We start from the raw sequence: 10,698 nt of genomic DNA, 5'->3' as shown, positions 1-10,698 counted from the left end.
CATACCATTAAATCTTTACTTTGCCTGCAGATTTATCACTCAAGGTAAACGGTTACGTGACGATAAGTTGGCGGAAGACTCAAAAACCAGCTGTCAAGTTCACGTTTGGGAGACTCATCTCCAAGACCAAGACAGCCGAGACAAAGTAAATCAGTACTGTGATTTCCAGTTTTCCATCCCTAATATCCAAAACATAGGCTATATATCGCATTGTCAATACCTGCACACCTTGGTACGATGAACTTCATTAAAACAGCTTACAGTATGTGTCTTTCTCACTGTCACTAGTAGCCAAACCGCACAGAATGAAGTGTTGGAATGAATACCTATTTCATTGCCCCGTTTTTAATGCACGGCCATTTTGATACTTAAAACTGATAACCGGTTACTTGACGGGGATAGAAACTAAACAGGTTCCTAAGAAAAGCAGCACTCATGGTAGTTCATATATTTTATTTTCCAGTTTATTCAGTACACAAGTAATGTATGTGGCTAAGTTGTCAAATTCAGCAATTTACTTCAAGACTTTCAGCTTGAGGCATGCTTTGCATCAAGTCATTTACCTTAATTACCCATTCTTTAAGAAAAATCCACGAGGAACCAAGTCCAAAACCATTTGCGTGCTGCATTTGGATTACAAACTAACACCTCGAAAATTGGTACTCCCCTTTACCCTCATCTCACAACAGCCATACGTGATGCATCGTCTACAAAGCAACAAACAGAAGGTGCCCTATGATAGAAGCCCTAGGAAATCGCAGAGTACTTATTGCAATGAGATTTGTAACCAGTAGGGAGTTACTCTGAAGAAAACGAAGTAAAAAGGGCTGGATAAAATGCCCTGAAAAAAAAAAAAAAACCAACAAATGACAGTCATGAAATTTACACGAGTACCATTAAACAACGACCATTCAAAAAAGTTATCGAAAAAAAAATTTATGTATCGATATGTACTGCATTAGGGTCAATTCTTAAAACTACAAATAAACGTAAAACAAAGTAAATTCTCGTCGTACCAGTTTTCTTGAAAAGTATATTTGAGCTTCTTACGCCAACTCTATCACAATTTTACGTGTTAAAATCAGTGACCTATAACACTGCCTTGCAACCAAAGATCTTGTTTGCTCAGTATGGAGGGGGCATTTAAAAATATTGCCACTTCGCTATGTCCATATAAAAAACATCATTGGTGACAGCTAACAACTTAGAAACCATAGTACTGGCCGTAAGTAACTAGGAAACCATAGCACTGGGCACAAGTATAAACTTGCGTCCAAGTAGTGTCACCTCCAGCTTAAAACCAAATCAATTAAAATGTCATTCAATAACTTGAATAGCCTTTTTAATGCACAGCCATTTCAATAAACCATGTCAAAAATTTCAAACTTAGTCTATATAATAGTACTTTAGGGCAAAAAATTGCAGCCATGCTCTTTAAAGCAGCATACATTAAACTGATATTTACATTTATTCTGTAACTCATACTGAAATAAAACTTAGTATTGCACGTTAGTCACAGCCATTAATTCACGACTACTTGCTTGGGACAATCTTTGCACTAGCCAACAACCTTTATGTGAAAGTGATGATCTCAGGCCCAGTTCACTTAAACGCCTTAGGACTAAAATTTCACCCCTCTGGTTAGTACTCTTCCTTACCTCTTACAATAGCAACCAAACACTAAGGCATGTGTAAAATGCATGCCTACTCATTTATTAACCTGCATTAGATTATTGCAATTGCCACCCACCCAATGATATACAAGCACCAAGTAGCTGAGGATTATTAATTGCAACGAGATTTGTCAGCAACGGTAAGAGCTGCTTGCAAGACAGTTCTTGGAGAAATTAAGAGCTGGATTATAAGCTTACAAGTGACAATGGAACTTAATATTCCTTTACAGAAATTAACTAGTACCATTATGAATAATACCAATTACCAAATCTTAATATGACCACTCAAGATACCTTAGGGCAAAACTACTAAAACAGGCGTCAATATATTTTACAATAATTTATTTAAAATAAAGTTTCCATGATGCACTGAAGTATACACTGATTTACACAACTTTACTGCAGCCTTCCCGAAAGAAACACCAGCTTCACAAGTGTTCAAGACTCAATGCTGATCGTCTGAATTGCTCAACCTTGTTGGAACGTCAAGGTCTACCAGGAATCCAATACAAAATTTGGCGTTGACGTTGGGTTTGTCAGGATCTCTTCACAATTCTGTTGGGGGTATTGAGTACGTATGACTAATGAGAAATCTAGCAATAGGTTCTCAATCTGCTTTAAACAGATTTCGCGTTTAAAATTCCCCTTTTCAAAGAAATTCCAAACTATTATGCTTAGCACGGACCAGTAAGCTCAAAAAAATTATGCTTACTGTTAACCAAATTACTTAAAAATTGGCTTAATGCTTAAAATCAAACAAGACTCGTTATAAAGTACTGAAATACTTTACAATGACTAACTTTCTACATTTAAATTACAACAAATGCCTTCCACTCTTGAGAATTATGTGGTGCTTAACATTACACATTCTTGGTTAACTCCAAATTCTGGAAACCCAAAAGTATCAAATTTTATTAAAACAGGAAATCCTTCAACTTCCCACAAATTAAAAAAAGCTCAATCCAAAGTTCTGAAAGCATCTAATCCGGCCCCCCCCCCTTAACCCAACTAAAACACTTAAGCTTCTCAAATATTAAAACTGATCATCCAGTCCTTGTGCACAACCTCAACATTACTCTGCTTTAAACTACAGAACTTCAAACTCAAACTTCACTTTCAACAGCACTAAAACAAGAGTGCTGTTGTCGAGAGCAGTTATGTCTAAAAGCTACTTCACAAAGTGCTCCACTTAATGCATATATATACACTTAATCGTAAGTTACCTTGACTCATTTGCATACGCAGGAGCTATTAATATGCAAGTCAACACCTTGAGCTTCAATTAAAGGCTCTAGAGAATGAGCTCAAACTCCAGCAATCAAAACCGATTTCATTATTAAACTATGAAACTAAGGTAACCTTACCATAACTAGTCAGTCTAGGAATCTAAAATACACAAAATTTATTAACTCTGAAAGGAACATTTCTTGGCTTTAAGTGTCCAGCGTTCACTATGCTCCCTGTCATTCCGAAATTCATCCATCACTATTCGCAGTCACTGTCACTTCAAAAATTCAGCCGTATTGATTTAAATTACTTTATACGTTTTTAATTACTCTTAGTTGGTCGAAATTGATAAATCTTAGGTTAGCGATGTCTACGTCGTCCGCCAAAAATTGCACTACACCTTTCATATTTGTCAGTAACAAATAAACCAGTACGTTAACGGATATCACTAGCCATAAACCCCGTCCATCTAGCTTAGTTTAAAACTACAATAAAACGCGGGCCACTACAAGACCTAAGAAAATTAAATTTATGCTAGCCCTATCACTGAACAGCTTTCTGCTACTCGGCACTTAAGACATGAAAACAAGTGCCATGAAAACAGGAGTATACAATGCTTTCACTAACAGCATTTTCATTATTTCAAAAACGATAATCATGAAAAGCTCCTTTACCAAAATCGTAATACCGCGAGTAACTATTTGTGCTGGGCTTACCACCATTCCCAACCCCTCATACAACCCTCGCGCTACCTACCTTATCAAACACACAGCATGACTGTCACCCGAAGCTAAGAACCCTGTCTACACCAAACCATAGTTGCAAACCGAACATTCGCCGTCAACTATCACAACACAGCATGACTGTCACCCGAAGCTAACAACCCTGTCTACACCAAACCATAGTTGCAAACCGAACATTCGCCGTCAACTATCACAACACAGCATGACTGTCACCCGAAGCTAAGAACCCTGTCTACACCAAACCACATTTGCAAAACTAACATTCGCCGTCAACTATCACAGCACACCGTTCATACAGAATCCTGAAAGAAAATAAAAAGCTAATCGGTTCTTTACATGGCAGACAAATGTCCGCCATGTAAAGTCCTTGGGCCATCTTTGCCGGAGCAGCACCGCCACCCCGACAAAGGTGGCCCCATTTAATTGGTAAAACTTAAGCCTAATGACAAACTAAAACCTACTTTAATCTAGCTTACGTTAAAACAAGACAAACCTACTTTAATCCAGCTTACGTTAAAACAAGACAAAACTAGGCTAACGCCACTTGAGCTGAGGGCAGAGAATTAACCAAATCTCAATTTAAACTAACCATTGAAAACGTTCACTGTTACTATTAAAATTAATAAATTAATTTAATCTGTAGCCTTTAAAAACAATCACTGTTACCATTAAAATTAATAAAGTTACTAAAGTATTAGTTTAAATGCAAATTATCCTCTTTGTGAAAAAAATTCCATCGCAAAAACTAAAAATTTCGACCATTAGTTTGACTAAAACCTGTTGTGCAAACGAAAAATTACTTACTTCATCCTCAGGCAATGTGCCTTTTGCAGAGTATTTGCAAGACCAATATTCTGTTGGCGATTCCTGTGATAAGCCTAGGCAATCTTCAAGTTCTCTCCAACCAACTTGTAATAAAAATAGAAATAGGCGATTCCTGTGATAAGCCTAGGCAATCTTCAAGTTCTCTCCAACCAACTTGTAATAAAAATAGAAATAGGCGATTCCTGTGATAAGCCTAGGCAATCTTCAAGTTCTCTCCAACCAACTTGTAATAAAAATAGAAATATGCGATTCCTGTGATAAGCCTAGGCAATCTTCAAGTTCTCTCCAACCAACTTGTAATAAAAATAATAGAAATAGGCGATTCCTGTGATAAGCCTAGGCAATCTTCGAGTTTTCTCCAACAACCTGTAATGAAAAACACTTTCTAGACAAACAGTAAACTTACCTAACAGACCATTTTTACTGTATATTAATCCATCTTTTGAGGGTGCACACTAATTTAAGGGAAACTTCAGTAAAAAATATTCGGCGATTGCGAGACCACCAAAAAACCCACTTCCCAGCAACCATGATATAACAAACCTAACTTATCATTTTCTTAAAACCCAAACCTTGGACAACGGCAAAAACACTGACCACATTAATCCTCTCCACGTTCACACTCAGGACAACTAAAAATATCAGTTACTTCAAGAGAATGAACACAATCACTTACCCATCAAGCTCCCAAGGGGCCAACCGTTCAAAACGCAACCCGAGTTTCAACCGCTCACTATGGACCAACACCGGCAAAGACCAACAAAGCAAATTCGTTCGCGTACTATCGACCAACACCGATGAAGACCAACACACCAAAGACAGCATACCGTCGCGCATGGTTCGACATACAGTACACTAGCGCCACCCAGTCAAGGACTATGTAGGTAGGTAAAACTGCCTGTCACAGTCACACCCATGGACGCTGGTGAAAGAGTAAACGCGGGAATAGGTAATTCCTGTTAAATGATCTGTTTCATTTTACCAAACTTGAATTTTCCGTTGTCGAAAGTCGGGGTTTCTTTCCTTCTCGGTTTAACTTCGTTGATATAATCGACAAACAGTAATTTTGCGGTGTGGAATGTTACTTTCACTGAACGCGAGAGTGGACAGTGAGGGCGCGTTCATTTCATACGATATATATAGTAATAAAAGGAGAAAATGTAGCTTTTGTCGATGAAAGAATGGGGATTTAAATTAGACAAAGGATAATTTGAGGTTGTTAACTAAATGCCTTGTTCGTACAGAATACAGGAGCACCAAGTTACGGTGGCCGGTAATAAAGTCGCGGAAAAAAATCACAATTTTGGCTAGGAAAAAGTCACATGAAAACAGTCACATTAATTTACAGTCTTTTGTTACGTTTTCACTGTGATCCCCAAGAACGGGCTTGTACTGAAGACGCCGCAAAGGGGTCACTAGGAATGAATAATTTGACTTTTTCCCGTGACTTTTTGTCTGTTACTTTGTTACCTGGATTCAAAGATACACAGGTTATATGAGGTACATGAATGTTGCTGATATAAGGAAACAAGCCTGTTATGAGAAAAGGGAAACTAACACTGAATGATTCCAACTGCGACCAAAAGAAAGCGATGAATGTTTGGCGAAAAGGAAACACTCAGAAAAAAATCGCATTTTCTCGTTTTTTCTGCATTTTCTCGTTTTTTCTACATACACTTTAGCAAATGTCTCCAAATCTAACTGTGAAAAAAAAAATGCACACAATCTCCGTGCCTCATGAAACTGAGACAATGGAACTAATCTGGACTGAATAAACAGTCCAAATGATACTGAAAACCGAAGGGAAGGGTGGACATGTCTCGGAAGCAGACTGACAAATAGGATGTGGGTGGGTGGCCTCGGAAGTGTTTGGTTGGAGGGGGATGGGGGCGCCTATTATCTTTGTAGCCATATTTTATTTATCACTAAAACTGCGCCACATTTCCCATGGATTGGCAAGGCCAGCCCAAAAACTAAGGAATGTATGTTAAAATTAATTCGAGTACTTAATGAACCCTATAAGATGGTGGCGAGTTTAGACATTCTGCGATCTACCACTATGATAATGAGTAGGACCAGTACCAGAAAAAAAAATCTAAGTATTTTCTCAAAGAGAAGGTTAACAGACACTAAAACAACTATTCATTACAGTAAGTACCTTAAAATTACAAAAATCCCTTAAAGACTGTACTTTAGGGAAGAAAAATACACAACACCTTGGGAAATTGCTTACCAAATAAATAGATTATTTATAAATCTTAATTGTAATCGAATGGCTTCGTTGGTTTTAGTGTATCTTTGTGTTTTCTTCAAGATGTACTCCTAAATATAATGTGAACCTTGTCCCTTTTTTTGTGTTAGTAAGGAATCTATGTTAACCCTTTTTTGTTGTACTTCGTTAATTGAACCTTGTCCCTTTTTTTGTGTTAGTAAGGAATCTATGTTAACCCTTTTTTGTTGTACTTCGTTAATTTGTAATTTCATGTTGTATAAAGAAAAAAATGACAATGCCAAAAGCACATTCACCTAGCTGACTGGCACACTGACGTAAAATAGAAAGGAATAGGAGCGAGATACTGTAGAGACCTCATACGCACGGGTCGGTGTGATAATAGGAGACAAAGTAAGAAATTAGCCTTAACCTAATTTACAAACTTGAATACAGAATAAACATACATTTGAGATAAAAAAAATCACCGCATTGACATTAATTAACCGTAACCCCTCTAATACTTATGACTGATATAAAGTCGTCCCTTTTAACCACGCAACGAAATATCTCTTAAGACATTTCATTTATGTGCCACAAAGCAGGCGGCACTCAACACGGGTTGTCTTTTAGGGTCTGGGATCTAACCCTTTTCTCCGACCCTGGGAGACCGCTTAACGACTCCAGAGGTTCAGCAGGCTGAGGGCAAGGGCAGATGACTGGCGGGCTTGCCTCCAAAAATGCGTAATGCAAGGAAGGGGGTCCCCACGATCCCTTGCACAACTGCAGAGATGCCAGCAACAAGACTGTTCATAGGGGGTGGCAAGGAACAGCACCCTCCAAGATGCTACCAGCAGCAAGACATCGAGGGCGTCTTCAAAATGATACAGCAAACTGCCACAAGCCGTCAGAGAATATAGTCGCTGAAAACCTTTCTAAAGGGAGCCGTTAACAAACGGGCAACGAACAGCCGAATCATCATCAAACATGGAAAGATAAAATTTTACGTTTACTTGGATGACGTATCTGTTAAATTACAACCACCCTTTGAAGGGAGGAAAAGACCCAAGTCCAGCCTTCACGGGACAGACATAAACTGAACAAATCTAACAAAAACTTGCTTTAGTTGTCCAAAAATCCAAAGCAACTCAATATTAAAAATAAATAATTACGTTTTCATTATAACATATATGTGTGCGTGTGTGTGTGCAGGGATTTCATAACTTCTTGCACTAAAAGTTGCATAAGAATACATTGCATTACATTACATCCCCAAATAATGCTTTCAGATCGCTAAGATAAACATTCAGTGACTTCTACGCCGCTTTGGTTAGCTTCGTTAGTCGTCCAAAGCTGTGCTCGTTTTGCCTGATCGTAGTCTATCGTTTTTGTGTGAATACTGCGCTACCGCTTTCGAGAGTGAACGTATTCTGTTAGCTGGTATACCTGTTAACTCCTCCGCTACTACTATGGGCAATTTTAGACTTGATATAAAGATTTGCCCTGGATTATGTTAAAAATACCTTGCAGGTGACACTGATTACTTTAGAAGCTTCTTTTAAATCCCACTGCCTCAAATAGGGCGAGATTATCCCTATTGAGGTAATCACCAATTAGAATTAAGTCCAAGGTGAGGACCCTTACCTGGGTCCCTCCCCCATTTAGTCCGGCTTTACTCAGACGTGCAATGCAAGGATTGAAGGACAATGAAAAAAGGAATATTAAAATGTTGCAATGGACGGAGGAATATTAGATATCACAATGAAAGGAAGACTGTTGCCGTGAAACTGACCATTAGATCGAAATGAACGATTACTTTCCACCGGCGTCCATGGGTGTAACCAGGCAGGTAGAGAGCCTTTACCTGTCTACAGAGTCCTTGGCTTGGATGCTAACGTTTAGGTGGGACGAGTTTGGCTACAATATCCTAATTCTGTAGCGAACGTTGGGGTATTAGTTGATAACATAGTACTGAACTGTGTGTGTGTTTTTTATTTGGGTTCTGTTAGTTGGCGTTAATTGGGGTAGGTGTTTGCATCAGCAGGAGTAATAGTTGTCATTTTATCCCTTCCAATTACTGTTACGTATTTATCTGAATACCGATGTGTACATAACAGTACGTTGCGCTGAGAGTTTTTGTCGATGTCTTCTGTTGGGTGTTGGTGCTAATTAAGGTTTTGCCGTGATATTAAGGTATATTTCGGCTTTCTTGGACCTTGGTTTTGTGTAACTTTAAATGCCAATTTCGTAGAAAAAATTATCAACCTTACCCATGTCTCATTACTTGTTATAAACTGAATACTTGCCTTCAAAGTTAATTTTAAGAACAAGGTTAATTTTAAGAACAAATCGCTACTGAAGGGAGCAGTAAAATAAGCTTGACATACCTGCTATTTTTTTGGTTCTAAAAATTCTTTACTGCAGATCAGTTGATGCGCTCGACAGTCTAATTTTCATAAACGCCAGAAGTATAGCACTCGCGAACTATGACCTTGGCTGAACAGATAATCGTCAGGGCAACATACCCTAAAGGTAAGCAAGTTAAAACTTTATCTAAAATATTAACTTAGTTTTGGCTGTGAAATTAGTGATCCAAATGTTTAGTTTCGTGGATTCTTTGCTAGTTGTAATTTTTTGTAAAGTTTTGTAAAGATAACTTGCATTAACGTAATTATAGCTAGTTTAACTTTATACAAAGTATTTTTTAAAGTAACTTGTGTATTTGTCAGTTCAAATGTTCTCTAAAGGCAAATTTAGTATTTACTTAGGCTTACGTTTTACCAATTAAATAGGGCCACCTTTGTCGGGGTGGCGGTGCTGCTCTGGCAAAGGTGGCTCAAGGACTTAACATGGTGGACGTTGTCTACCATGTAAAGAACCGACTATAACCAAATTCTTAATCATTTCCTTTCATGTTCCCTGTTCTTTTAAGGGATGGTTTGGTGGAACCTCGGTGAAGTGGCATGTCTGATGTTGGTTACTATGGTGAGGTGTTGGCGGTCTTCGTTTAGTGCTGGTGACTAATACGTTGTGGTGGTCTTTGAGTGGGGAAGCGCATAATAAGGCGCTTTTTGTTAAACACGATTGTTAACTTAAGCACAATTTTTCCAACGAAGCTTCATTCGACGGGTCAATTTTGGTAAAGCATGTTCTAACTTTATCGTTGTTGGAATAATGCTTTTAGTGGTAACAATGAGATGCTGTAACTAGTTTCTTCATTTAACTGTATTAAGTGCTGAATGGCTGATAGTGCTTTAGTGCTTGGCTTGATAGCTTAAGTTTTCTGAGGCTTTGTGATGTAAGTGTTTTAAAGTCTTTTGTTGTTTTAGATTAAGTAGACTGATTTGCTGCTAGTGGTTTCATTTTAGCTTTTGCTGACGTCACGTCAGTGTTTTAGGACGCATTTAGTTTAGACACCATCGAATTCTGGATTTAGTTTTTAAGCTGTTTGCTAATGGTATTTAGTTCGCCTCGTGGAAAGAGATCACCTGTTAGAAACTTTTGCCTTAATGAACATTATTTCAGCCAATGCAGTTTTGATACCTTGTCGCCACTGTACAGAAACCGTCGAAAAGTCGTGAAAAAATAATTCTGAACTTATGTTGTCTGTTGAGTATTAGTTAAAATGAGTTGAGAATAAAACTAGGCTACTGCTTGTAACTTGTTGATTGTATTGAATATTGTACGGATTGTTTCGTGAGTTTGATTCATGTATGTGTTTACAATGCCGAATAAATTGAAATTGCAAAGCTTATCTTGTATAATAACCCAATGTACTTTTATTATTGTTTGGTAAGTCTCCCTTGTTTTTCCAGTTTTTCAATGTTCTGATATAGTTCCCATTTGTGTGCTTCTCCATGAACAGTAAATTTCGAGCCAATCTGTGTATACACTGAATACTGTCATATATGTACTAAAAACAAATAGGCTCGACAGTGACTCCGTAGCTATTGGACATATATATCCTTAGGGTCAGCCATGCTTGTTAAAAATGAGTAATTTAAAGAGGCTCGACCTATGT

General features: G+C 38.0%; 2 long non-coding RNA genes across 2 annotated transcripts; one reads left to right on the top strand and one right to left on the bottom strand.

Moving 5' to 3' along the window:
- Positions 1–433: 433 nt before the first annotated feature.
- On the bottom strand, positions 434–5,299 carry LOC136843345 (uncharacterized). The gene is made up of 3 exons (XR_010854530.1): positions 5,145–5,299; positions 4,448–4,834; positions 434–2,228 (listed from the first exon to the last, which is right to left on the bottom strand). It is a non-coding gene; the product is annotated as an uncharacterized lncRNA (long non-coding RNA).
- A 3,271-nt stretch (positions 5,300–8,570) lies between these two features.
- LOC136843344 (uncharacterized) lies at positions 8,571–10,429 on the top strand. Its single transcript, XR_010854529.1, has 3 exons — positions 8,571–8,701; positions 9,102–9,209; positions 9,610–10,429. It is a non-coding gene; the product is annotated as an uncharacterized lncRNA (long non-coding RNA).
- Positions 10,430–10,698: the final 269 nt, after the last annotated feature.

Source organism: Macrobrachium rosenbergii, chromosome 11 (assembly GCF_040412425.1).
Source record: "Macrobrachium rosenbergii isolate ZJJX-2024 chromosome 11, ASM4041242v1, whole genome shotgun sequence".
NCBI classification, from domain to species: Eukaryota; Metazoa; Arthropoda; class Malacostraca; order Decapoda; family Palaemonidae; genus Macrobrachium; species Macrobrachium rosenbergii.
This window is presented reverse-complemented; position numbering and strand designations above follow the sequence as displayed.